The sequence below is a fragment of the Crocodylus siamensis genome, chromosome 1, assembly GCF_052110815.1.
Source record: "Crocodylus siamensis isolate JL-2025a chromosome 1, ASM5211081v1, whole genome shotgun sequence".
Taxonomy (NCBI): Eukaryota; Metazoa; Chordata; order Crocodylia; family Crocodylidae; genus Crocodylus; species Crocodylus siamensis.
This window is the reverse complement of record NC_143395.1, coordinates 113,844,208-113,872,077: the sequence shown is the minus strand read 5'-3', so window position 1 is coordinate 113,872,077 and position 27,870 is coordinate 113,844,208.

The window sequence follows — 27,870 nt, the reverse complement described above, 5'->3', positions numbered from 1 at the left end:
ATCCTCAGGATCATTACTGCCCCAGAGTGAAAGCTGGGGAGAGCTGGTAGCCAGGGGAGTCCCAAGGTCAATAAAAATACGCCCCCTCCTCTCACTGCCACCCCCAGGGCTCACCCTCTCTCCCTGTGCACCTCTTACCCAGCTCCTCACAGCATCTGCCAGTGAAAAAATTTCTTGTCCCACTCCAGGGGTTATATGGAACCTGGGTTCAGCCCAGACAGTGGCAGTGGCAGTAGGTAAACAGGTTTTCCTTCCATGCCTGCTCCCCTACTGGGGAAACACTCAGGCAGAGGGCAAACCCACCTGCCACTGCTACTTTCCTGAGCTCGGCCCTCAGGTGTTTCTTGCCAGCCAAGGAGCAGACAGAAAGGGGAAACCTGCCCGCTTGCCCTCCATCACTGCTGCTTTCCAAGCTTGTAACTTGTAACAAAACCTTAGGAGTTACACATCCAAAGCTACTCTTTGGAGTAGCTATCTGCTGTCTCAGAACTTTGTGGCAAGGCTCTTTAATAGCACCTACTGCCTCATCACCAGTCCACCCCAGACACAAGTATAATTTACATGAGTGTGTAAAAATGATGTAAATTACAGCAATATTGAAAAGCTGTGTCTCTAGGCTCCACAATAAAGTTTCATTTGGCTCCTACAGGATTTTCTATGTTGTGTCCTGGAACTTGAGAGCCTAACCGTGTCCTGTTCATTCGAGTCTGGAGACACACTCTGAAGCTGTAACTTTGCCAGTGGTGCTACTCTGGATTTGTCCCCAGTGCCCATTCTTGAGTCCTTGGTCTCTGACAGTCTTGAGAGCAGGTGCTGGGAGATCTAGGTTTAGACTTAGCACAACCTTAGAGGTGATCTGATCATCATGTCACCTAAGGTGAGAGAGGCAGTGGGCTGTTGGGAAGACACGGCCTCCACCTCACTTTACGGGGGAGGAAGCTCTTCTCAGCCAAAATGGCTGACTTGCTCAACCAGGCTTTAAACTAAGCCCACCAGGGGATGGAAAGACTACCACCAAAGCAAGCCCACTGGGCAACTTCTGCAAAACCAGCAGGCTAAGGCACTTAAGGGAATTCACCCCTACCTCAGTCCTAGAACAATATCCTTCTGGGAGTGCAGGGAAGACTAGGGCTTCCAGTGGGACACTTACATGCCTGTACACTAATGCCAGGAGCTTGGGGAACAAACAAGAGGAACTGGTTCTCCTGCTAAAAAAGAATAACTATGATCTCATAAGGATAACAGAGACCGGATGGGACTCCACCTATGACTGGGCCACAGGTATAGATGGTTATACCCTGTACAGGAGCGATCGTGTGGAAAAAAGGGGCGGGAGTGTAGCACTATGTTAAGGAAGGCTACACATCCCTGCAAGCTGACATTGGCACCCAGGGAGGATGACTGGACACGCTCTGGGTTAAAATACATGGAGAACATGGCACAGGGGATACAATGGTAAGAGTCTACTACAGAACTCCTAATCAGGAACAAGAGCTTGACTAGGATTCACCAAGGAACTGGCTGAGGCTACTCACTCTCAGTGCATGGTTGTCATGGGAGACTTCAACTACCCAGACATCTTGTGGGAAGAGCGCTTGGCCAAATCTGAATGGTCACAAAGCTTTCTCACATGTGTGGATGAGCTCTATCTGCTCAAGAAGAGGTAAAGTGCTGCTTGACCTGGTACTGGCAAAGGGGGATTATCTAGTCAGCAACCTAAGAATTGAAGGGAAGCTGGTAGACAGTGACCATGAGCTGATCACCTTCACTATCCATCGCAAAGCTGGCAAGTCAGTCAGCAATGCAGAAGTCCTTGACTTCAGCAAAGCTGACTTTGACAAACTCAGGAGACTTGTTGGCAAGGCCCTAAGGGACCACAGTTTGACAGGGAGGAGAGTTCAGGATAAGTGGTTGCTCCTCAAGGGAGCGATCCTGAAAACACAAGTGATATCCATCCCATTTCAGAGGAAAGGTAGGAAAAGGGCACAGCAACACCCTTGGCTCTTCAGAGATCTCGTGGACCTCCTGCATCTAAAAAGAGAGACTCATAAAGGATGGAAGACTGGAATCACCACAAAGGAGGAGTATTCTGCACTGGTCTGGTCCTGTAGGGAGTGAACCAGGAAAGCCAAGGCTGCAGCCAAACTCCAACTTAGTACATGTATCAAAGACAATAAAAAGTCATTTTTTAGATATGCGGGGAGTCAGAAGAAAAGCAAGGGTAACATTGGACCCCTGCTAAAGCAAATGGGACAACTGACAACTGACACCCAGGAAAAAGCCAACCTGCTTAATGGGTATTTTGCATTGGTTTTTCACCAGCCCCAAGGGACCGCCCTGCTTAACATGGTGTGGGATGGCCAGGGTGGGGGTGAATTTGTACACTACATCACTGTAGACCATGTAAAGGATCATGTTGAGAGGCTGGACAACTTCAAGTCAGCTGGTCCGAACTGTCGCAGGGCACTTCTGCGCCCCGCTCCTAGTGAGACTCGAACTTAAGGGGAGAGGTGTATCACAGGGCATTGAATTGCTCTGCTCCTAGGAAGAGTTACAGGTGCCGGTTGCTGGGGCAACCGCAGTTTGGTCAGCTGACCAGAAGGGGGCAGGGCCTGGCCTATATAAATAAGCCAGGCTGAGGCCAGAAGCAGTTAGCCTCTGGCAGCTGAGTAAGTTGGAGCTCTGTTGGAGCAGGCAGTGCAGAGAAGCCCGATGGCCTGAAACAGCTCCCATGTGAGGAGACTGGGTGGAGGAAGCCCTGGTAGGGATTTGGGTTGATAAATTGCCTGATGGTTTAGAGTTTATGTTTTAGCCAGGAGGCTTAGCTTTGAGTTGCAGCCGATTGGCTTATGTTATTGCTTTTGGTTGTTACACTGGAGGACCGGGTGAGGCTAATAGGGGTTGGAGGAGGCCTTGTTAGGGGCTCCACAGTGGTGTGGGGACCCCAGTGCCAGAGAGGGCACCACATCTAGGGGTGCACTGACCCCAGCCCTGAGAAGGGGCACAGTGCATTAGGGGCCAGGTAAGGTCGAGGCCGCCTGAGCCCCGTAGGAGGCACAGACCTGAGGAGGGGATTAAGGGGGCCAGGCACAGCTATGGCCACCTGAGCCCCAAGCGCACAGACCAGAAGCCTAGGGAGGGCGACTGCGAGAGAAGGGCCCCAGGGAGGGCAACTGCGAGGGCAACAGTAATTGACTTGACAACGTCAGGTACATCTGAGAGGCTTGGGGTGCGGTATTAGGGGTGGTAAGGGCTACGCGTGGCTCCTAAGGCTTTAGTGCACGGAGACAGCTAGGACAGGGCACAGATGGGGATACCTCCGGGGTACCATGTCCAAGGGGTCGAAAAGGCAGCCTCCCATAACACTAATACCATCAAAGATGTGGCAGGCGAGAACGAGGGTGCATTGACACCAACTTGGCACTGTAGGGGGCACCAGGAGAGATCACGGCCGCTCCTGGGCTCCTGCCCTGTGACACGGACAGTTTGCACCCTGGGGTACTTAAGGAGCTGGCAGGCATCATAGCTCAGCCACTGGCAAGGATCTTCAAGAACTCATGTTGCTCAGGTGAAGTGCCTGAAGATTGGAAGACGGCCAATGTGGTGCCTATCTTCATGAAAGGGAGGGAAGTAAATCCGGGGAACTACAGGCTTATCAGCCTGACCTCTATCCCAGGGAAGATCTTGGAAAAAATTATCAAAGAGACCATTCTTGACAAACTGGCTGATGGCAACATCCTGAGGGACAGCCAGCATGGGTTTGTTGTGGGTAGGTCTTGCCTGACCAATCTCACCTCCTACTATGACCAAGTAACATATCACCTGGACAAGGGAGAAGAGATTGTAGTCATATATATAGACTTTTTAAAAAGCCTTTGATCGAGTGTCCTGTGATCTCTTCATGGAAAAATTAGCCAACTGCGACCTTGGCTACATCACAGTCCAATGGCTGGGGAATTGGCTCCGAGGTCGGACCCAGAGAGTGCTAATTGACAGAAGTGAATCATCATGCTACTCCATGACCAGTGTTGTATGCTTCATTGGTGTACAGGTACATGGTGCTCTGTTCTTGGAACTATACTCTTTAACATCTTTATTAACAATGTGAATATTGGTGTCAGAAGCAGACTGGCCAAGTTTGCCAATGACACCAAACTTTGGGGTAAAGTATCCATACCTGAGGGCAGGCTGGTGATGCAGGCTGACTTTGACAGGCTCAGAAAATGGGCGGATAAAAACCTTCAATACCAAAAAATGCAACATACTCCACCTCAGGAAAAAATACCTGCATCACACTTATAGGCTCGGCAGTGCTACATTCGCTAGCACCACGGCCAAAAGGGACTTGGGGGTCATGATTGACCACAAGATGAACGTAAGCCACCAATGTAATGTTGCAGCTGGTAAAGTGAGCAAAACTCTGGCTTGCATCCATAGATGCTTCTCAAGCAAATCTCAGGTGTCATCCTCCCACTGTATTCAGCCTTGGTGAGGCCGCAGCTGGAGTACTGCATCCAATTCTGGGCTCCACAGTTTAAAAAGGATGTGGAGAGGGTCCAGAGGAGAGCCATGTGCATGATCAGAGGGCAGGAGAACAGGCCTTATGATGAGAGGCTGAGAGCCATGGGACTCTTCAGCTTGGAAAAACGCAGGGTCAGGGGTGACTTAGTGGCTGCTTATAAGTATATAAGGGGTGTACACCAGGATCTGGGGGAACACCTGCTCACCAGAGCACCCCAAAGGATGACAAGGTCAAATGGTTACAAACTCCTGCAAGACCATTTTAGGCTGGACATAAGGGAAACCTTCTTTACTGTCCAAGCCCCCAAGGCCTGGAATAGACTGCCTCCAGAGGTGGTGCAAGCACCTACTCTGGGCTCTTTTAAGAAACATTTGGATGCCTATCTTGCTGGGATCATTTGACCGTAGCTGACTTCCTGTCCCTGGGGCAGGGGACTGGACTTGATGATCTTCTGAGGTCCCTTCCAGCCCTAATATCTATGAAAAAGTCTATAAGGCATGTGGGGTGCAGACAGAACACACTCAGCTCTACCATTGTCAAGAAATACCACTGCTGCAGTACAGATAAGCCCTCTGTCTATAAAAGGCCAAACCAAAATCTCAAATTTAAATTTAACCTAAACTTTAAGAAAGCACAAATTCCAAGTCTGATGCATCACAAAAGTGATTTCCACACTAATAATATGGGTCAGCCTTAAAGTTGTCTTCCAGATTATATACCTGCTAACCTTCTGAACCACTTTGTACAGCTTCTAGCTACAAGGAGTAGGACTTCTCCATGGGAGTTAACCTGGCCTCCTATCCCACCCTTTCTACAGTGTCTTTGGAATTTATGTATTCTCTGACAGCCCTGAGCACAGGAAATCCAGTAGTTGCAATTCCCTGCTATTTTCTAGCTTTTCTGCATCCTTCTTTCTCTTTTCTGCTGCCCAGAGTGGAGACAGGATGAGAAAGCAAGACAAATAGTTCACAAACTGATTCCCAGAGAGAATCCTTAAAGGATTCTGGGATACGTTTTAGTGTTCTGCTCAAGAAATAAGAATGACAATGTAGGTGGTTTTGGTGTGGGGTACTAGTATGGTACAGACTGAGAAATGAGAATCATATGATTTAGGTTAGTTGAGGACAACCTCAAAGTCAGTCCTAAATATCAATGAAGATATTGAAGCTTTGTATACATCAGATGCTATGCAGACATTGATAGAAAACGTACATTATTCATTACTCTGTCAGATTTTTTTGAAGTATTGCTCATATAAATGAACCTCTTTAAATAAAATGCCACAGTGATTTGGTCTTCCCATTAAATAGTGATAGTGACATGAGGTAGCCATCCATCCCAAACTATAAGAAAGAGAAGAAAATTAGTTTTCATTTCAAGCTCCCCAGTGTATCCCTAGCGATGTCTAAGAAGAACCAAAAGTTTCAATATAGAGCTAGAAAAATCAAACCACTACAGACCTTGGAAATATGATTGACAGTGAGTGGAATGCAGAATTAAGAATTCTTCACAAACCATCCTACTGGGATGATTCTTCCATTTTTCATAATCTCTGTATTTAATGCAGTTTTCAAAAGGTTTAGACATCATTTTCATCCAAAGAGCAGAAATGAAGTAATGTTTAGAGAAACATTCTTTAGCCATCTCCTCGTGTGGGTGTTGCCATATTTCAGTGAAACTTCACATTCCCCAGCATGTGTCATATTTAGTGTTTTATTAAATCAAGTGAAACAAACTTGATATACCTATTAAACACTGACTATGCAGCAGAATTAGACAGGTATTCTCTTTTGTTTTGATTTTTGCAAGTTTTTTTAATTATTTGGTTGAGCATTGAATAAATGGTAACGAAAACATTATTAGAGGACCATTTATCTTCTGTTTTGCTGGGAACATAACTGAGGTGTAATTTTTTCTTTAATAACTGCTCTCTTTTTTTTTTTTTTAAGTATTCTTCTGATTTGGTGCTATTTTTCTTTTTTCTAAACAGAGGCTATCAGTATCATAGCAACCGCTGGCAGATGAGAGATTAATCTCTTTTTTTTTTTTAGTATGAATCATTTCCTTTAGGAAGCCCCAACAGGATTATCAAAAGAGAATTTGGTAATAAACTATTTATAATAATGTATTTAAAATTACACACTAGTGCTTCCTAATAACTGAGCACATACACCACTCAGGCAAAAACCTCACTCACCACAATTTTTCCAACATTTATCCCAATTTACTGGCTTGATATTTTTTCTATCATGATTGGGTTGAGGTACCACTGAAATGATATCTTAAAGAAATGTTTTTAATTGCACCATCCACTGACATTGTTGGTCCCCTCTTCCAGTCAAACATTTATTTAGTTTTTTTACAAGAAACAAAAAAAGTGTGGGAAGGAAAGCAGCCAATAGCACTGCATACACATAGAAACTAACTAAGAAAACCCTGGCATAGAGCTCAGTAATAAATACATGCAGTTGAGCCTTTTGTGTTCAGCAGCAGCATATATGTACCTTTCTAACATGCCATTTTCACAGATTGGTGTGAATGTCGCAAACAAATAATTACATATACTATTTCCATCAAGGACAAGGATTATCATCCAGAGCCATACATATAAGCAACCCCATCCTCTGTGACCAGAAAACAGTCTATTAATGTTGTGGTAAAAAACATCTACTTGTCACTGTATAAATATGATCAGAAATACCAACCATAAACCCCCTTTGCAATGTCCTTTCCCACCTGTTGTCCTACATTTTGCTCCCTATAAAAAAGATCCTCACAAATTGCAGTACTGGATAAAAATCTAATGCTCTGCTATAATTATGTTCTCTCTTTCTGATACCACAGCAGGATACTAGAAACCTTTTTTGGCAGAGACAAAAGGAAAAACCAAACAGCGATGCTCTTGTCCTCTGAGAAACGCATTCGATGTATCCAAAGGCAGAATACATGTCCACATGCACACAGGTGTGGCTCAGAGGTCAGTATATGCAAATTCAGGCCCCATTCCTATTAAATTCAGTGGACTGGCTGACATGTTCATAGAATCAGGGTTCATGCATTTTGTGTGTGCGTTAACACTGGGAGCCAGAATAATTCAGGCAGAGTAAGAGAAATATAGATAACAGTGAGAATATCTACAAGACAGCCTCACTCAACAAATCTTACTTCTGCTATTTTGCCACAGCAAGTCCTTTTTATGTTTTTCATTGCATAGAATAAATCATTTCCCAGCCCCAAAACCTAAATATATAACACTTTTAGGCACTGCTGGGCAGGTTTAGAAGGGTTAAATCAGGAAAGCTTCCGAAAGAGATGGCATGTGATACCGATTGATTGATGGTGGCCTGCATCTGCAGGGGAGAGGCAGCTGCAAGGAAGGCCTGGTACAGCTGGGAAGCCTTAGGAAGGCTGGAGGTAGTCATAAGCCATATCAGCCTAGTTTCTTGGCTTTGGACAGGATAACAAAATTAGAAAAAACAAGTTAAAATTACGATGCACTACGCTTAAGGGAGTAAAGATAATTTAGGTACCAGATATTATCTAATTAGAACAACAGGCTCGGAAGATGATTAATATTCTGGTTGGTTAGTAAATGCATGATCAGAGAATATCTGATAGAACCCTTCCAACTCTTCGCTCTGTCAGCCAGCCTGAACACCTGATTAAGCTAATACTCATTGCATCCATCTATTCAAACTGGTAGCAAAATTGTAGTAGAAGCTGACAGCCCCTTGGGACCAACAACAAAACTCACTAATGTATGTCCAGGAGCAAAATTCTGTACACTGGTAGCCATTTGAACATCTTTAAAGAAATTCTTGTTGCAAACGGACTGCTGCTTTACACTTTGATACTATTTTCCAAGCAATAAACTCAAAGAGTTTGCTAATATTAATTAATTAAGCCTCTTTATGTTCCTACTGGACATGATATTATTTTCATAGACACATAGATGTTAGGGTCAGAAGAGGGCTCAGTGGGTTATCAAATCTGACCCCTGCCCTGGGCAGGAAAGAGCACTGGGGTCAGACAACCCCAGCTAGGTGCTTGTTCAGGCTCCTCTTGAAGACCCCCAGGGTAGGAGAAAGCACCACCTCCCTTGGAAGTCCATTCCTGATTCTGGCAGCCCTTACTGTGAAGAAGTTCTTTCTAATGTCCAACCTAAATCTGCTCTCCATCAATTTGTGGCCATTGTTCCTAGTTACCGCAGGGGATGCCCTAGTAAATAGAATATCTCCTATTCCTTGCTGCCCTCCCCTGATGAATGTGTAGGCAGCCACAAGATCACCTCTCAGCCTTCTCTTGCAAAGGTTGAAGAGATCTAGGTCCCTCAGTCTCTCCTCGTAGGGCCTTGCCTGCAGACCTCTGGTTATATGAGTGGCCCTTCTCTGAACACTCTCAAGATTCTCCACATCCCTCTTGAAGTGCGGTGCCCAAAACTGGACACAGTACTCCAACTGCAGCCTGACCAGTGCTGCATAGAGGGGAAGCATCACCTCCCTGAACCTGTTCATCATGCATATGCTACTGCATGGTAAAGTGTGGTTAGTTTTGTTGATCACTTGTCACATTGATGATTCATGTTCATCTTGGAGCCAACTGTGACTCCAAGATCCCTTTCCACTGCTGTACTGCTGAGAAGGTCATCCCCCAGCCTGTAAGTGTGTTGGTGGTTCTTTTTGCCCAGGTGCAGCACTTTGCACTTGCCTTTGTTGAACTGCATCCTATTTCATTCTGCCCATTTTTCCAACTTGTCCAGATCCACCTGGATCCATTCCCTACCCGCTGGTGTGTTAACTTTGCCCCCAAATTTGGTATCATCTGTGAACTTGGACAGGGTGCTTTCCATGGCCTCATTCAAGTCACTGATGAAGACATTGAATAGCACAGGTCCAAGGACCGAGCCATGTGGGACTCCAATGCCCACATCTTTTCAGGTTGATATCAACCCGTCCACCACCACTCTCTAGGTGCAACCCCTAAGCCCACCTGACCATGTAATCATCTACATCACAGCCTGTCAGTTTATTTATGAGAACAGAATGAGATACCATATTGAAGGCCTTCTTAAAGTTAGGTGGATGACATCTATCTTGACTCCTGTGTCTAAGTATTTTGTGACCTGGTCATAAAAAGAAACAAGGTTAGTCGGATAAGATCTACCTGCAGTGAATCCATGCTGATTTCCTTTCTGCATTATTTCCCCTGCTGGGTTCCCACAAATGTGATCCTTAATGATTTTTTCCAGAGTTTTCCCAAGGACAGAGGTGAGACTAACTGGCCTATAGCTTCCCAGTTCCTCCCTCCTCCCCTTCTTGAAAAATAGGAATCACACTGACCCTTTTCTCATCCTCTGGGACCTGACCAGAGTACCATAAGTGCTCGAACAACTGTGCCAGCAGCTCTGCTATGACACTGGCCAATTCCTTCAGTCCCCTTTGTATGAAGTTCATTGATTTGAACACATCCAGTCCCTCCAAGTGCCCCTTCACTAAGTCTGCTTTAACAGTTGGTGGGCTGTTGTCCCTCCTGTGTCTATCTATGATCCAGTTGTGAGATTTGTCTTGGCCTGTGTCTAGGAATACAGATGCAAAGAACTCAATGAAGAGCTCAGCTTTGTCTCCTCTCTGTCACCAATTGCCCATGGTTGTCCTGTAGGGGGCCTATGCTACCCTGTGCCTTCCTTTTGCTCCCTGTATACCTGAAGGACTTTTTGATGTCCTTAATTTTTGTTGCCAGCCTAAGTTCTAATCCTGTTTTGGCCTTACTGACTGATTCCCTGCAAGTGTGAGTCAGGGAGGTATACTCCTCCTTGGTAGCTAACCCCTGTTTCCACAGCCTGTATACCTCTTTCTTTGCCATTAGGCTTTCCTGGACTTCCCTGTTCGGCCAAGAGGGCTTCTTGGCCCCCTCGCTCCCTTCTTATGTGCAATGAGATTGTCTCCTTCTGTGCCCGTACGATCACTCCGTTGAGGCATGACCACCCTTCCTGGATCCTCACTAACTAATCTCCTGAGCACACTGAAGTTAGCCTTTCTGAAGTTTAGCACTTCAGCCCTGCTGGTTAGTTTACACTCCCTTCGCCAGATAGTGAGTTCAATCAATCAATGGTCACTATCCCCTAGGTTACCTTGTATTTCCAGATTCCCCACCAGGTCATCCTCTGTAGCTAACACTAAGTCCAGCAAGGCATTTCCCCTAGTGGGATTGTATACCTCCTGTGTTAGGTGGAGGTCCTATATGCAGGTTAAGAACCTACATGAGCAGTTAGATTTGGTTGACTGCTCCTCCCAGCAGATGCCAGGGTAGTTTAGGTCACTCATGGCAGCCATATCTCTGAACTGTACAGCCTCTGAGAGCTGAATGAAGAATTCCAGGTCTAGCTCATCCTCCTGGTGGACTACAGTAGACCCCCAGTACCAAGTCCCTTTCCCCCTGACCCCCTTGTATCCTGACAGTATCTTGGTTTGGCTCTCCTTTGATCCCATCTTCATTATACAGGATGTATATTGTTCCTTAACATAGAGAGCAACAACCCCACTTTTTCCCCCACTCTAACTAATCTGTACAACTTGTAACCCTCAATGCCTACTGCCTAATCATGAGTAAGGTCCCACCGGGTTTCAGTTAGTCCAACCAGGTCGAAGTTGTTGCTTGCAAGCAGGAGTGCAAGTTCCTCCTGCTTATTTCCCATGCTTCTAGCCTTAGTGTAGAAACATTTAACCCCTCCGATGGGTGCCCTTGGTAGCCCCTGTCCTGATGTCTGTCGGGCCCCTTAGTGCTTACCTGGGCTGATCCAGTACATTGCTCATGGCTCACTGATCCTAGATTCTCCTTATTCTCTGCTTCCCCGTCCCCCAATGAACCTAGTTTAAAGCCCTTTGGCAGCAATCAGCCAATATGTAGGAGAACAGATTCTTGCCTTTAGAAGAGAGATGAAGACCATCTTGTCCCAGAATGCCTCTCTCATGGAAGAGCAGATCATGGTTGTAGAAACCAAAACGCTCATAATGGCACCAGCTCTGGAGCCACAGGTTGACTTCCCTGATGCAGGTGTCCTGATGCTGATGGTGACCGCTGACTGGAACAATGGGTGAGAAGACCGCCTGTGCCCCTGACTTCCTAAGCCTGGCCCCCAAAGCCCTGTAGTCACTCATGACATGGTCCGGACTATGCCTGGCTGCATCATTCATGCCCACATGGACAAAAACCATGCTTCCCCATGTTACAGATGAGGACACTAGAGTTTGGAAGGATTTCATTCCCTGAGGATATGAATATAACAGACTGTATACTGGACGTGAAAGGGAATAAAGCACATTAACAGTTCTACTGTAACTATCCATAAATGTGATCTTAACTCATAGCAAATGGAAGCTAACCTACAGCTGCTTAATCTGTAATGAAAGAGAGATATGTTTTATAGTTTATATTTACTATGAGAAAGAGCATGTGCTCAGTTAGTCACCACAGAAGATGTGATGTCCAGTAAAGTAGTCTCTCCTACCTCTTGTCTATTGGTAAACTGATCACATGTCTATTCCCTAGCTCACAAAATGAGCCTGTATCACTGTTTCCCAAAATCTTGGTTCCTCTTCCTAAAGCAGCTATGTGCCCATCCTTTGCCTTGGCTCCTTCCTGGGAGAAGGCTTTACCCAAGAAATAAGGATTTGGCCAATTACTCAAATGAAATTTTAATTACATTTTTTAATTATGTTAATTTAGTGTTAATTTAATGTTGGTAAAAAGTGTCTGATTGAGAGCCCTAGAGATCTCTGCTTATCCACAGAACAGAAGTGGCATCAGGAGAGACAGGAACAGATTCCCTACATTACCCAGCCAAATCTGCTACAGGATGACATGTGGAAGTCATATTCAGTCACCATGTCCCAGTGCAATTTTGGGCCTCTATATGGAGCTTAGAAGTCATTCAGCTAACTGAGGTAGGTTGAGAGCAGATAGGGACTATCAACATTTAGTTGAAATTATTTAATAGTGCATGTGGGCAGTCTATGGGCACAATTTTATTTTACTTTAAGCACCTAAATGGTAGTTTTCCAGCCAAGTAAGTGGCATTTTTGGCACTTACGTACAGTTTGCAATTCTTTTACCTGTACAGTGTGGACACTGAAGGATCCATATGGCTACTGCACATATTCAGTGGGCTACATGTTAGCTGGGCAGGTCTGTGGCTACATACCTGAGTGTAAGTCCCAGAAAAAACTAGGAGAAAGAAGGCCCTCCCAATTTTTAGCCTCAATAGCTGACTGGTTACAGCACTTACTCAGAAAGCAGAAGATCTGCATCTTATGTCCTTCTCATGCAGAGGAGATTTGAATCTGGGACTCTGACTTCTCAGGCAAACCACTAGTGAGGCATTATCCAGCCCCTTCTCCAGCTTTCCTTTCAAAGTTAAGCCACTGCTCCTTGCATCTAACAGTCTTTGGATAAAAGGACCAGACAGAGTTGCAGATATTCTTGACTGCATTGAAAGGAAGGGTCCAAGCTAGGACCCCATGAAACAACACATCCTCCAGCTTGCCTCCTTTCTCTTGGCCTCATGTATTCCCCTCCCTTGTATGCCCAGGGAGCTGGTTTCCAAAAGAGGGCTGGAGAGGAAACTGGATAATATGTGATCTGCAATGAGGTGGTGGGAGCACTACAAGAGAGAGATATTAGTTCAAATTGCTTCTGAGTATGGGATGGGCTGGAACTCAGGAATTTATGGGGCTAATGACTTAGCTCCACAGAGTTATTTGGACCCTCTTCCTTCTCCATCTAACATCTGGCTACACTTCCATGACTTATACATGTATACTTGGGCACAAGTATGTACCTGTGTACTTTCCCAGCCAGAGCAATAGCTGCATGGATACTTATGCAAGAACTGGGCTTAAGTTTCAAAAAGGCCACTTAGGTACAGTAAAAGCTCTGTTATCTGGCATCCCCTGGGAGTGGGGGATGCTAGATAACAAATATGCCGGTTAATTGAGTGGCCCTGGCCGCCACTTCTCACACTGCGTCTGGGGCATCCCTCCTCCCCTCCTGAGGCATTGCTGCCCTCCTGCAGGGCCCACAGGGCCCTGCAGGCCAGGGAGGCAGGTCCTGTGCAGCCTTGCACAGCCTGTTATGCCTCCAAGCCATCGGGGCTCAGCAGAGAAGGCTGCTTTGCCCCAAGCAATGGGGGCTCAGAGAAACTGGAAGTGCCACAGTGGGCACTTCCAGTTTCACTTTATCTTACAAGCCGGCATGCCAGTTAGTGGAGCATGCTGGCTTGTAAGATGCTGGATAACAGAGCTTTTACTGTAGTTGGAAAACTACCCTTTATGTGGAAAGGGTAACAGAATTTCAACCTATGTATCTGCATATACTTAATCCTGTTAACCTCTGTCCTCTTCTTTTTTTCTTCACCACTCTTCTCTTCTGTCATTTGTTATGCTCACTTCTTGTATCTTGTCACAGATTGCAAGCTTTTTCAGGAAGGAATTGAATCTCTCTACATTTGTATGGCCCCTAAGTATGAGAGGCCCTGAACATTCTTGCAAGGCCATATTGTCTATCCTGGCAGTCTAGCAGTCAGCATTGCACATCCCAAATGCATATCACAGAGGGCACATCTATACATGTACTTAATCTGGGATAAGAGTTGTGTTAATTTGCAGGGCTCTCCAGTTATGTCACTCCAACCATGGATTTGTTCATGTAAACAGCCGGAGACTCTAAAGACTTCTAATTAATCTCCTTCACCATGAGGGGGCACCGTGTTTTGGCTTTTAGCAAGTAGGTGCCGCTACTTCACTCCTCCCACCTCCCTCACAGCACACAGTTCAGGTTGGGATGGGTCCGCTCAGACCAATTATTATTTTAAAATGGGAGAGACAAAATAATCCCTTAATTTTCTACCCCCTCTTAATTCTTTCACCCCCCACCATGTATAATGTATGTCCTCTCCCCCCATCCATGTACCCTCCTGTAGTCCTGCTCTGCCATGTACCCTCCACCTGCAACCCCCATACCCCACCATTGTGCACTGCCACCGCGGTGGATATAGCTCCCAATTACAGCTGCAGCATCACTGTAATGATGTTTTTTGCAAGTAGTTAGTTTGAAACTTTGGAGTGAGTGGTTACATGATTTCCTTCACTATTGCAAACCTCCTGAACTTCATCACATTCCATTTCAGAACCACAACCAAAAGTCCAGGGGCAGGATGCTGCCTGCCAGACCCGACATCTGGGATATGCAGCATCCTGGGTGATATTTAGGTAATATGTCCCAGAAACCTTGTGTGTGTGTGGGGGGGGGGGGGGTGCAAAAAAGTCCAGTTTTTCGACTTTGTACTAAACTCCCCTCCTCTTCCTCTTCTTCCTTTTTCTCTCTCCTCACATAAAACTTTTGTGGGTGGAACTCGCCAGGGGCAGCAACCCACCCACAGCCCAGTGATGAGGAGAGGAGAGTCAAGATAGTGAAGATGAGTAGAGTGAAAATATTTTCATATTTTTAAAATATTTTTTAAATTTTGTATATATTTTATACCTCGTTTTATTGCGCTTTGCTTTATTGTGCTTCGCAGATATTGTGTTTTTTACAAATTGAAGGTTTGTGGCAACCCTGCGTCGAGCAAGTCTATCGGCGCCATTTTTCCAACAGCATTTGCTCACTTCACATTTTTTAGCAATAAAGTATTTTTTAATTAAGGTATGTACATTGTTTTTTAGACATAATGCTATTGCACACTTAAAAGGCTACAGTATAGTGTAAACTTTTATATGCACTGGGAAACCAAAAAATTCATGTGACTCGCTTTATTGCGATATTCGCTTTATTGCGGTGGTCTGGAACCGAACCCGCAATATCTCCGAGGTATGCCTGTAGTTATTGTTAAAGCTGCAGTGTTTTCAGTAAAGTATTTTATTTTTGCTCTATATATTTGTCATGTTTTCTTTGCGGTGGGTGGGTGGTTGGGTTGGTTTTCGGAGATTGCACTCACCTCAGCATGGGGATGCTGTGCTTGGGGGCTTTTTATGGAGTCATGGCATTACTGCAAAGAGTTGCAGGGTGGACTGTTATCAGAGGGAGGGAGGTCGAGTACTTGTTAAGTGCTAAAATGTGGGAGACAAATAATCCCTTAATTTTCTACCCCCCCTTAATTCTTCCACCCCCCACCATGTATAATGTATGTCCTCCCCCTCATCCATGTACCCTCCTGTACTCCCGCTCCACCATGTACCCTTCACCTGCAACCCCTATACCCCCACTCTAGGTTGTGGTGCAGCCAGCATGTCTTGTAAGAAAAAAAGACTGAACAACCCCACTCACCCCCAGCAACAAGCAGGCAATCTGCAAAACTTCTCCCGGACCGTTAGCCTTTAGCAAGTCTTTAAGGACTTTGGTAAGTCTTTAATACATCATAATACATTTCATATGCATGGTCACCTGAGGGGGTGGGGGTTGGGGTTAATGCCTGCTGCCACAGCTCCAAAACAGCTTCTTTTTTTCCAGAGATTTTTGTTTGCAGGCTGTACTGTTATGGGAGGGGCAATGCAAAAATGATTTTTTTTCAGTGCTTTCTTTGCAATGCAATGTTTTCTTTACAAAATCCTGCATGCAACACCTTTCGGAGCCAGGTTTGCAAACCATCCATCCTGTCCCCCCCCCTCCCTTCCCCCCGCGGTCAGCTGCAACCCACTCTCATGGAGAGAGCTCATCAGATTTTGTTCAGGATTGCTTTGTCCTTCCTTGTCATAACTCTCTTCACAGTGATGTTTAAAGCGGTTCGTTTCCCTGGAGGCCACCAAAATCATAGACACACACTCATTAGATGGCACAAAAGGTGTATTTGCAAATAGGGTCAGAGCAGAGTTAAAAACTCAGATTACTCTGAACCCACCAAGGAATTTTGCAGGCTGTATTTATCTTTTCCCTCCTGGGCACGTGTGCAGAAACAGGAACTTTTACAGCTCATTTTTGTTTTATACAAGCATACATGTGGTTATATCACTACATACATCGCATGTATAGTATAATTAACTACTTAAGTATGCAGGGCTGAGAGGTAAATATGCATCAGCTAATTAAGCATGCTCAGAGACTACTATAGGTCACCAAGAGTTCAAACCCCCCCCTTTCAAGGACACAGTTGAATTCCAGCTTCTGTAATCTGTATGAGAAAGGCTAGGGAGAAGTTGGGGGAGAGTCTGCGATTTAGTATAAGAAAAGCTGTGGCAAGGCTAGGAAAGGAACAAAGTCCTTGGCAGTGTTTCTTTCTTATCAGGTGCAAGATGCAAGCTGTGCATTTCTAACAATACTCCATTTCTAACAACAGCCTTCTCAAAGGACAGAGAGAAAGTAAGAGGGAAACGAGGAGCAGCATTCCCAGGGTAATCTCTTCAGCTACCCCTAGGCCTCTGCAGAATTAGGGGTATTCAAAGAAAGGATCATTGTGGGAGAACTTCTTTTCATCCAAAGTCAATAAATTTGTAATACCTCCTTCTCCTACACTAGGTATTGGCATGTCTGTTGCACAAGGGGCCGTTCGAGCTCCTGGAGGCTAAGTTCCAATTTGGTCCCCAGAAGTGAGTCACACCACAAGCCGCAGAGACAAAGCCTTTATTGCTTGCAAGCAGGTCGGCCTGGAGTCATGAGACTCAGATCAAAGCCGACCCCGAGTGCCTATTCTCCATTGCTTATATACTCGATTACAAGGTATTGGAAAATTCCATTAGCGCAGGCGTACTTCGGGTTACATAGTTGTGAAATTGGTTGCAAAGTTTGGGACTTTCTAGCTGTTAGCTTGTGGTTTGCAGTCTTTTGCAACAAAACGGAAAATCAAGTTGCAGGTGCTTCTTTGGTACATTCTTGTGAAAGCAGTTCTAGCCCCAGCTTGTCCCACATGTCCTCATCAGATGGGTCTCAGCTAAGCAGTGAGCTGCTAATAAGCCAAGACCAGGGTTTCAAAAAGCACTCTGCTCCCTATAGAGAGGCCAGAAGTGTTATGCAGCAGATAGCTATCCCCAGACATATTACTGAGGTGCCTGAAGGGGAGGACAACCAATCTGAAATATAGGCCCTGACCAGCTTTGTGTCCAGCCTGCAAAGCTACTGCACTTCCACCCCCAGTGGGCTGCAAACTGCTCCCCCACTCCCAAATCCATGCCCTGAAATCAAGCAATAGCAAGTACATATAAGAATTTTTTCCTTCATCTATATTTTTTTAACAATAAATTGAATTGCAACCAATTTGACTGGGAAATCACAATAAAGCTAAAACAGTATAAACTTTTTTTTTTACTCAACAATGCTGTTGGTAGTCAACTGATGAATACATTTTTTTACAGTACAGCCATTACCAGCAAAATGAAATACAATAGGGTAAAACACCAATTCACAATATGCTCCCAAGGTCCCTTGAGTAATCCTTTGATATGATATGGATGGATGGAAGGCTGCATGGTGGGAAGGCAAGAGGGAGGGAGGCAGACAGGCAGCCAGCCTAGTTACTGGCCCTTCCTGGTTACTTATGACCGTGTGACTTTTATGAATTTTTATGTACTTGAAGAACTCGTCCAGTTTGTGCTGATGCAGGATAAGGCCAGTAATCAGGAAGACAATGAGAAGACTATATGAAGTGGGTCTGCAGAACTTGTGCAAATCAAGCTTGTTAGAAATATTATTAAAAATGCATTATCAATAGCAGATTTAGAAAAAAAACACAGCTGCTAGCCCTCCTTGTCTCCTTAATGGGAGAGGGAAGGGGGGGGTTGGAAATTGAAGGGAAAACCACCAAAGGCCCTTTGTACTAAGGTATCACTCTCTCTTTGTTCTGCAAATTTACTATCTCTTTGTTACACTAAATCACACTTTCTTTCATGACCCCCACATTCTTAGGCTAAGATAAGAGCAATTGCCATTTTAGCCTTCAGGTTGAACCTTGAGTAACCTTGGATCCCTTCTACGCACGCGTGATAACCTAATGCATATTAAGCCTATCCGCCCCGCATACTTAAGTAGTTAATTATAATGCACATGGGACGTATGAAGCGACATGTTTACGTATATGTTTGTATGAACCAGAAATGAGTTGTAAAAGTTCCTCCTTCTGCACACGTGGTCAGGAGAGAGGGGATAAAAGCCTGCTAATGATTGTGCCCGGGGGCAGAGTGTTTGATCTTTTGTCTCTCTCTCTGACCCTATTTGCAAATATATACCTTTTGTGTTGCTAATAGAGTGTGTCTGTAGCTGAAGGTTTTTTTTCCGCCTCCCGAGAAACGAACCGCGATTTTTACATCAATAATTGGCGCCCAACGTGGGGCTTCTCGAGGACTACCCCGGAATTCAGTGACGGAGCACCTCCGGTACCAGGGGTTGTGCGCACCGAGCCGACTTTGGACTCGCCCCTGGAATTTGAGGTTTAAGTCCGAATATCCGGGAAGTTAAAGGAAGTATCCCATGTAAATTCTGAGTTTCTGGAGAGGCAGACACACTTTGGAATTTGGATCGAGATCTCTGGGGTATCTGAGTGAGTATACGAATTCCCTTTGCCCAATCTGGTGTACGGATCTAAAACAAAGGATGTGTAAGTTTGCTGAGAAATTCTAGGCTTAGCTCTCATTGTAAATCATCTGTTGTTGAGATCTTTTTGGTATTTGGTGTGCCTTGGGCGCATTTTTGTGGGCAAATGGGTACGAGTAGCTCTCGTGTAGAAAACAATATTGATACCCCTCTAAAAGTCTTATTACGTCATTTTAATAAATTTGCAAAGCCGGCCGATTATGGAATAAAAATGAAAAAAGGTGATTTAACTAAGTTTTGTCAACTCGAGTGGCCAACATTTGGGGTCCACTGGACCCCGAAAGGATCCTTTGTGCTAAAAGAAGTGATAGCTATCCATGAAATTGTTATGCAAAATGGGTATTGGAATCAGTTTCCTTATATTGATTGTTGGTTGTGGGTGGTTCAAAATCAGCCACCTTGGATTAAGAATTACTTAGCAAAGTCTCATGTGATGCTTGTTAAGAAAAAGGCTCGGGGGGGGGGGGGGGGGGGGGGCCGCCTGTACTTCCTGAGTCTAATGAGGGGGGGATTCTGAATTGGCTAAGTACCGGACCCGTGCTCCGGTTGCCCTGTCGGGTAGCGAAGATGAGTCAGACGCCTCCTCGGCATCCAGTCCTTCTGCACCACCGCCCCCTCCCTTAGAGAGACCACCACCGATGTACCAATGCATACCTAATGAGTTAGAGCGTGAGCCTCAGCCAAGTGCCTCATCTGAATCAGGAAATAAGGGTTATTATTTGCGCAAGCCTGTAGAGTCACAGCCGGTGTTGAACTGTCCGATGCGAGAGGTTATTGGGGAAGGAGGCACTGCAACTTTTGTCTACACCCCATTTAGCACTTCAGATTTATTTAACTGGAAGAATCAGAGCCCCTCTTTTCGTGAAGACCCTGAAAAGATGAGGGATTTGTTTCGATCTATTGGGCAGACTCATCGACCCACTTGGGCTGATGTCCAGATGATGCTCCAGACCCTCCTAACCCCGGAGGAGAGGAGATTAGTGTTAGGTACAGCAGAGCGTATTGCGGCAGCCAGAGTTGAGTCAGAGGGTGCTGCTGGTCGTACTCTGCATGATACCTGCCCTGTAGAAGAGCCGAGATGGGACAATCATACTGCAGAGGGCAGAGAGCTGAGTGCACGGTATTTGGGAATTATAGTGGAAGCAATGGGAAAGGCAGTGCCTCGGATTACCAATCTGTCTAAATTGTATGAGGTGAGACAGGGAAGAGAGGAGGATCCCTCAGCTTTCCTTGGGAGGCTGTATGAGGCATTTCGCAGGTTTTCGGACCTGGATCCAGAAGCCCCAGATAACCAGCGCATGGTAAATCTTATGTTTATTGGTCAATCTGCTGCTGATATCTGTAAGAAGTTACAGAAAACTAAGGGAGGTGCTGGGAAACCGATTTCAGAGCTGGTGGAAATTGCATATAAGGTGTATGGGAATCGTGAGCAAGTGCAGGAGCGCAAGGAGGATAAAAAGGCTCAGCGACAGATGGCAGCACTAGCAGCTGCTATAACTGGAGGGAACCCTGGAAAGGCTGGGATACAGAAGAGGAAGGGAGAAAGAGTGGGAGCAGATGTTTGTGCTTATTGCAAGGAGAAAGGACACTGGAAGAGGGAATGCCCGAAGTTGAAGGAGAAGAGAGAGGGGGAACCGAGAGGTCACCTCATGCGGGCAGAAGACAAGGGTGAGGATTCAGAATGAAGGGGACAGGGATCTAAGACCACTACCCTTCGGGTTGGAGCCCGAGAAGATCCCATGGTAACCATTAGGGTTGGTGGCAAAAACTTTGAAGCCTTGGTGGATACTGGGGCTACATTTTCAATGATTCCAGAAAAACCCCCCTGTGCAGGAACTAGTGAACAGCATGTACTTGTAGAAGGGATTGAGGGAATGCAAACCCGACTCCCTGTTTGTAAACCACTCCTCACCAAGGTGGGAGACCATTTGCTTGAGCACTCCTTTGTGTATTCTCCAAGTTGCCCGGTTGCACTCCTTGGGCGGGACTTACTCACAAAATTGCAAGCTGAGATCTTTTTCAGAGACGATCAGATGGTGGTCCAGCTACCTGTCAAGCAGAGCTCGAACTATCAGATGGCTCTCCTGGAGGACCGACGCCCTGCAGTAAGTCCAGAAGATCACATGACTGGAGTAGACCCCTCAGTATGGGCTGATGGAACCCCTGCGCGAGCTAAGTTCGTCTCCCCGGTAAGGATCGTACTCAAGGATGGGGAGGGGCCCGTTCGGGTAAAGCAGTACCCACTCAGCCGAGCGGCCAGAGCTGGACTCAAGCCGTTAATAGAGAAATACAAGAGGTACGGATGGCTAGTGGAAGGGTCCTCACCCTATAACACCCCCATTCTTGGCGTGCCAAAGGCAGATGGGGTCTCATACAGACTGGTCCAAGACCTACGGGCAGTAAATAAGAAGGTCCTTTCAGACCATCCTGTAGTCCCGAACCCTCACATGATTTTGACACAAGTACCGGGGGAAGCTGAAATATTTTCAGTGCTAGATTTGAAAGATGCTTTCTTCTCTATTCCTCTTCACCGAGAGAGTCAAAAATTGTTTGCTTTTGAATGGGAGGATCCAGATACTTTCCATAAAGCCCAACTCATGTGGACAGTTCTTCCACAAGGATTTATAGCAGCCCCCCATATTTTCGGACTTGCCCTTCAGAAGGACTTGGGGGAATGGAAGGGATCACACCCCGCAGTGACTCTCCTCCAGTATGTGGATGACCTGCTAGTTGCAAGCCCAAACTTGCAGCTCTGCGAGGAAGCCACCAGGTCACTCCTAAACACTCTGGGAAAAAAAGGATATAAAGTCTCTAGAGAAAAAGCCCAAATATGTCAGCCTGAAGTCACATTTTTGGGATATAAGCTCTCAAAAGGAGTCAGAGCCCTGAGTGCAGATCGCATACAGGCGATTCAAGGTCTAACCCCACCTAAGTCACCCAAGGAGCTGCGAGCATTCCTAGGGCTAACTGGGTTCTGTCGACTATGGATACCAGATTACAGTGGGAAGGCTAGACCACTGTATGAATCCCTGACTAAGGAGAGTCTCACTAAATGGAAATGGAATAAAGAAATGCAGCATGCTTTTGATCTGCTGAAGGCAGCATTAACCCAGCCCCCAGCCTTAGCCATCCCAAACAATAAAAAGCCATATCGACTGTATGTTCATGAGAATCGAGGGGTTGCATCAGGGGTGCTGACACAGCCATCGGGCCCGACCTGGAGACCCGTGGGATATTATTCAAAGGTTCTAGATCCAGTTGCACTCGGGTGGCCAGCCTGTCTTCAGGCTGTGGCAGCCACAGCAGTGGTTGTTGAAGAAGCCCAGAAGATAGTCATGGGTGCGGATATGGAAATACTCACTCCTCATGGAGTTCCCCAGATCCTAGGGACTGAGGGAGGGAAATTTCTTAACCCCTCCAGACAATCACGGTATGAGATATTTTTGCTCTCTAATCCAGGACTTACTTTCAAACATACTACAGCCTTAAACCCTGCAACCTTGCTGCCAGAGCCAGGGCAACCGACGCATGACTGCCTTGAGGTCCTGAATCAGACCACGCAGGTGCGACCTGATCTTGCTGAGGACCCAATTGAAGACCCAGATGTTGAATACTTTGTGGACGGCTCCAGCTCTGTCATCAATGGAAAAAGACGAACAGGATGTGCAGTGGTAACCTTGGATAAGGTAGTATGGAGGGAGTCATTGCCGAGCTCATGGTCGGCACAGGCCGCAGAACTCACTGCGCTCACCCGAGCATTACAGCTGGGGACAGACCAGCGAGTTAATATATACACTGACTCTCGCTATGCTTTTTCTACAGTCCATGCGCACGGACTATTGTGGAAAGAAAGGGGTTTCATTACTGCCTCTGGGAATAAGATTGCTAATGGCCCCCAGATTATCAAACTACTAGAGGCACTCCACCAGCCTAAAGAGGTAGCAGTCATTCATGTGCGGGCCCATGGGAAGGCTGCTGAGAAAAAGCATAAGCTTGGAAATGCAAAGGCTGATGCAGCAGCAAAGGAAGCGGCATTTATTGGGGGAGAAGCGGAAGAGGTATCCAAGCAGGCCATGTCCCATGCCATATGGCCATACGTTCAGGATTTAGTCCCACAGTATTCCCCTGAAGAAGATAAATTTGCACAGAAATCTTGTGCAGAAAAGAACTCCCAGGGGTGGTGGATAGTACCAGGAGGGAAAGTCATGATACCCAGGCCATTGCTTCGGGAGGTGCTGCAACAGCTCCATGCAAGAACCCATATGGGAGGTTTGGCCATGGGTGATCTAGTGATCCGCCAAGCAGTAGCCCCAGGGCTATATGTAGAAGCTCAGCGCATTGTTACCAAGTGCATTACATGCCAGAAAGTAAACCCTCGAAGGAAACCCCCTGTGCCAATGGGAGGTAGACCCTGGGCAGCGTACCCTGGACAGGCATGGCAGATTGATTTTGCCGAGCTCCCACGGTCCGGACATCACAGGTTTTTACTTGTCATGGTAGACCAGCTCTCTGGTTGGGTCGAGGCTTGGCCCACCAGGACTGCCACTGCAGCTACAGTAGTGAAGTATTTGTTACAGGAGATCATTCCCCGGTATTCCCTGCCTGAGTCCATCGAGTCGGATCAAGGACAACACTTTGTGGGAAGAGTGGTTCAAGAAGTCGCACAAGCTCTCAAGGTTACTTGGAAACTACACACACCATGGAGACCACAGAGTTCAGGACAAGTGGAACGCATGAATAGAACTTTAAAGACTTTGCTCACCAAAATCTGTATTGAAACACGCCTTAACTGGCCTCAAGCATTGCCGCTAGCTCTTACTTGCATTCGAAACACTCCCCGACAGGGCCTCAAATTGACCCCATATGAAATTATGTTTGGCAAGCCGCCTCGAGTCTTACCTCCTGGGATGCGAGAGAATGTAACTTTTGAATTAGGTAATAGTGAGCTTCATACATATGTTATTGCCTTGCAGTCTGTCTTGTTTTCTCTTCACAGGTATACAGCCTCCTTTCAGCGTCTGCCTTTAGATGTACCGGTACATGACTTCTCCCCGGGAGACTGGGTCTTGGTGCAGCGGTGGAAAAAGGAGCCTTTGACTGAGAGGTGGAGTGGCCCTTTCCAGGTACTTCTAACAACCCACACCGCTGTAAAGATTACTGGCCATGATCGTTGGATACACCATACCTGTGTGAAACGACATCCACAAGCGTCAGAGGACAACATCTCCCAAGACGAACTCACTCCGGAAGCTGAGTCGTCTTCGGAACAAGAAGCCAGCAAGTGGAGCTGTGAACCTACTGGTGATCTCCAAGTGCGCCTGAGACGGCTTAATCAAAGCTCAGAAAATTAGACAAGAAAGTAAAAGGGAAAATATGGTGGGAATCTTAATGTGCCTTGTTGTTATCTGCATAATGAAAGAAGCAGAATTGAGCAGCCTTAACTGCTGGCTCACACCCTCGCTTTCCCAAATTGCTCCCCCAGGGACAAATTTGTATGTTGATATGATGGAAAGAATTGCAGGTACTTTTAATCTTACCAACTGCTGGGCCTGTGGGGGGCTTCGGGAGGCCGGAGGCCAGTGGCCTTGGAGGGCTTTTCCTTTGGCCCCGAAATGGCTAGTAAGTAGTAAGGCAGATGTTAAAAGTACTAGTCAAAAATGGGATGAGAACCACAGTTGGGAACTTTCCCAAGTGGTGTTAGGAGAGTATTGCATCAGTAATAATGGTACAGGAAAAAGGTTGGGACACAGCCGTTGCATATGGACTTTAAAAGTAAGCTGGATGAACCTTACAAGATTAGAACGGCTTTATTATCCTAATAGCCCAGGGTATAATCGGCTAGTGTGGCAGCATCCCAATGGAACAATTGTGTGGTTTAATAAGTATTGGAGTGCCACAAATCAAAGTGATGATCGGACAGATTGTACAGACAAGAACCAGGATGGGCTATGGGAATGTTCCATGAAAGGAGGCCACGCAGTTGCTGGTCCTTTGGGTCCAGAAGGAGGCTTGGGGTTTCCCGAGATGCCCTATGGTTGGGCCCCTCCAAATGCCACCAATAGAGAAAATAGGGCCTTAAGAGGATACTATTGGATTTGCAGACGACGGGCCTATACAATACTACCACAGGGGTGGACAGGAACTTGCTATATGGGAGTAATTGTACCAGCTTTCTTTTTGTTACCGTCTGAGGTTGGAAATAAGCTGGGAGTCTCTTTGTATGATGATTGGAAAAGGGCCAAGAGAAGTATTGATGTAAGTTTGACACAGGGTGGCTCCCAAAAGTGGAAGGAGGATGAGTGGCCTCCTCAGAGGATTATTGAGTATTATGGACCAGCTACATGGGCTAATGATGGGAGTTGGGGATACCGGACACCAATATATATGCTGAATAGAATCATCCGGTTGCAGGCAGTCTTGGAAGTAATTACTAACCAGACCGCCACTGCTCTCGAGTTATTGGCCCGACAAAGTTCTCAGATGAGAGCAGCCATATACCAAAATCGGATGGCCTTAGACTATTTACTTGCAGAGGAAGGCGGAGTCTGCGGAAAGCTCAACCTTTCTAATTGTTGCCTCCAAATAGATGACAACGGGAAAGCAGTCTTAGAGATTGCCAAAGAGATTAGAAAAATAGCCCATGTACCAATACAAACGTGGGAAACCACATGGAATAAGGACTGGTGGTTTCAATTATTTGGAGGACCCTGGTGGAAAAAGGTAGGGTTTGTGCTTTTGTGTGCTCTAACTGGTTTGATTTTTATCCCTTGCCTTATTCCTTGTCTCACTAGATTGATAACCACCACGGTAGAAGGAATGCAGGTCGCAGCAGTCCCTCTAAAAGCACAGACTGCTGCAAAGGTCATGTCCTCAGAAAAATTCCTCGTAATTATCTTGATATGCCCGAATGAAGTAAAGATCAGAAAGCATCTTGAGGGGGGATATTGTTAGAAATATTATTAAAAATGCATTATCAATAGCAGATTTAGAAAAAAAACACAGCTGCTAGCCCTCCTTGTCTCCTTAATGGGAGAGGGAAGGTGGGGTTGGAAATTGAAGGGAAAACCACCAAAGGCCCTTTGTACTAAGGTATCACTCTCTCTTTGTTCTGCAAATTTACTATCTCTTTGTTACACTAAATCACACTTTCTTTCATGACCCCCACATTCTTAGGCTAAGATAAGAGCAATTGCCATTTTAGCCTTCAGGTTGAACCTTGAGTAACCTTGGATCCCTTCTACGCACGCGTGATAGGCTTAATATGCATTAGGTTATCCGCCCCGCATGCTTAAGTAGTTAATTATAATGCACATGGGACGTATGAAGCGACATGTTTACATATATGTTTGTATGAACCGGAAATGAGTTGTAAAAGTTCCTCCTTCTGCACACGTGGTCAGGAGAGAGGGGATAAAAGCCTGCTAATGATTGTGCCCGGGGGCAGAGTGTTTGATCTTTTGTCTCTCTCTCTGACCCTATTTGCAAATATATACCTTTTGTGTTGCTAATAGAGTGTGTCTGTAGCTGAAGGTTTTTTTTCCGCCTCCCGAGAAACGAACAGCGATTTTTACATCAAGCTGGTGCTCAAACCAAAGCCAGTGAAGAAGCCTCAGCTTCTGCCACTGCATTGGTCATAGCTACCCAGGAGGAGGGCAAAAAGACTATGAAAGACAAGGAGGGTTTTCCCCACCAAGAAGACATATACCCCAGTCTGAATTTGCTGGAATATGGCCAGTAACCAGGAGGAAGGTGAGAAGACTATATGAAGTGAGCCTGCAGAATTTATGCAACTGGAGCTGCTGCTCAGGCCAAAGTCAAGAAGAAGCCTCAGCCTCTGCCACTGCAGTGGTCATAGCTCAGGAGCACAGTTTCCTTTGTGACCAATGATTCAAAAGTTACAAGGGTGCAACGGAGAGGTGCAGAGGTGGGCAAGCGTGGTGAAGAGCCTGCAGTCCTGGGCCTACTACCCAGATCCCGGGAGGGAATTTGCCGGAGGTCTTTGCCAGCAAACAAGAAGAAAGCCTTCACATTTGTGGTCAGCAACAATCCTCTAATTACAACTCCATAATAAGTTCATTAGCAAACAGGGGCAGTAACCAAGAGGAAGGCTAAAATAACATGAAATGGATCTGCAGAAGTTGTGCAACTCTTACCATACTCGAGCTGATGCTCAGGCCAGAGCCTGCGAAGAACACCTCCACAATTCAAGTAGTACACAGAAAAGAAGCTTCAGCAGTACTAAGAAATACAAGTTCAGTAAGGGTAGTATGTAAAACAGAAGGGTACATATCTCTTCTCCATGGGAATAGAGGGATCTAGGGAGGAGTTTGAATCAGGCGGTGGGCATTTCCTCCCCACCCTCCATGTGGAAAGAGGCAGGGAGGGTGTATAATCACCTCCCTTATGCTCAGTATCTCCTTTCTCATCATAAGGAATCAAACTGTAATTATAAGTTTATATATCATAAGTCTATATTGCATAAGTCTATATCATACATTGACTCATATATATATATAGTAGAGGACCAGGGTGTGTGTGATGTGTAAAGGGTGATAAGGTAGATCGACCTGATTTGAAATGCGGTGATAAGGAATTGAACCATTACAAATATTATTGACCATTAATAAATCATCATTAATATTACTATAAACTCTTATGAATATATTACTATTGGAATTAATAGTATTATTGACTCCTATTATTAGTAGGACCTATTATTATAAGTCTATATAAGTCAGGGTGAACATCAACTATAATTATAATGCATAATATTTCAG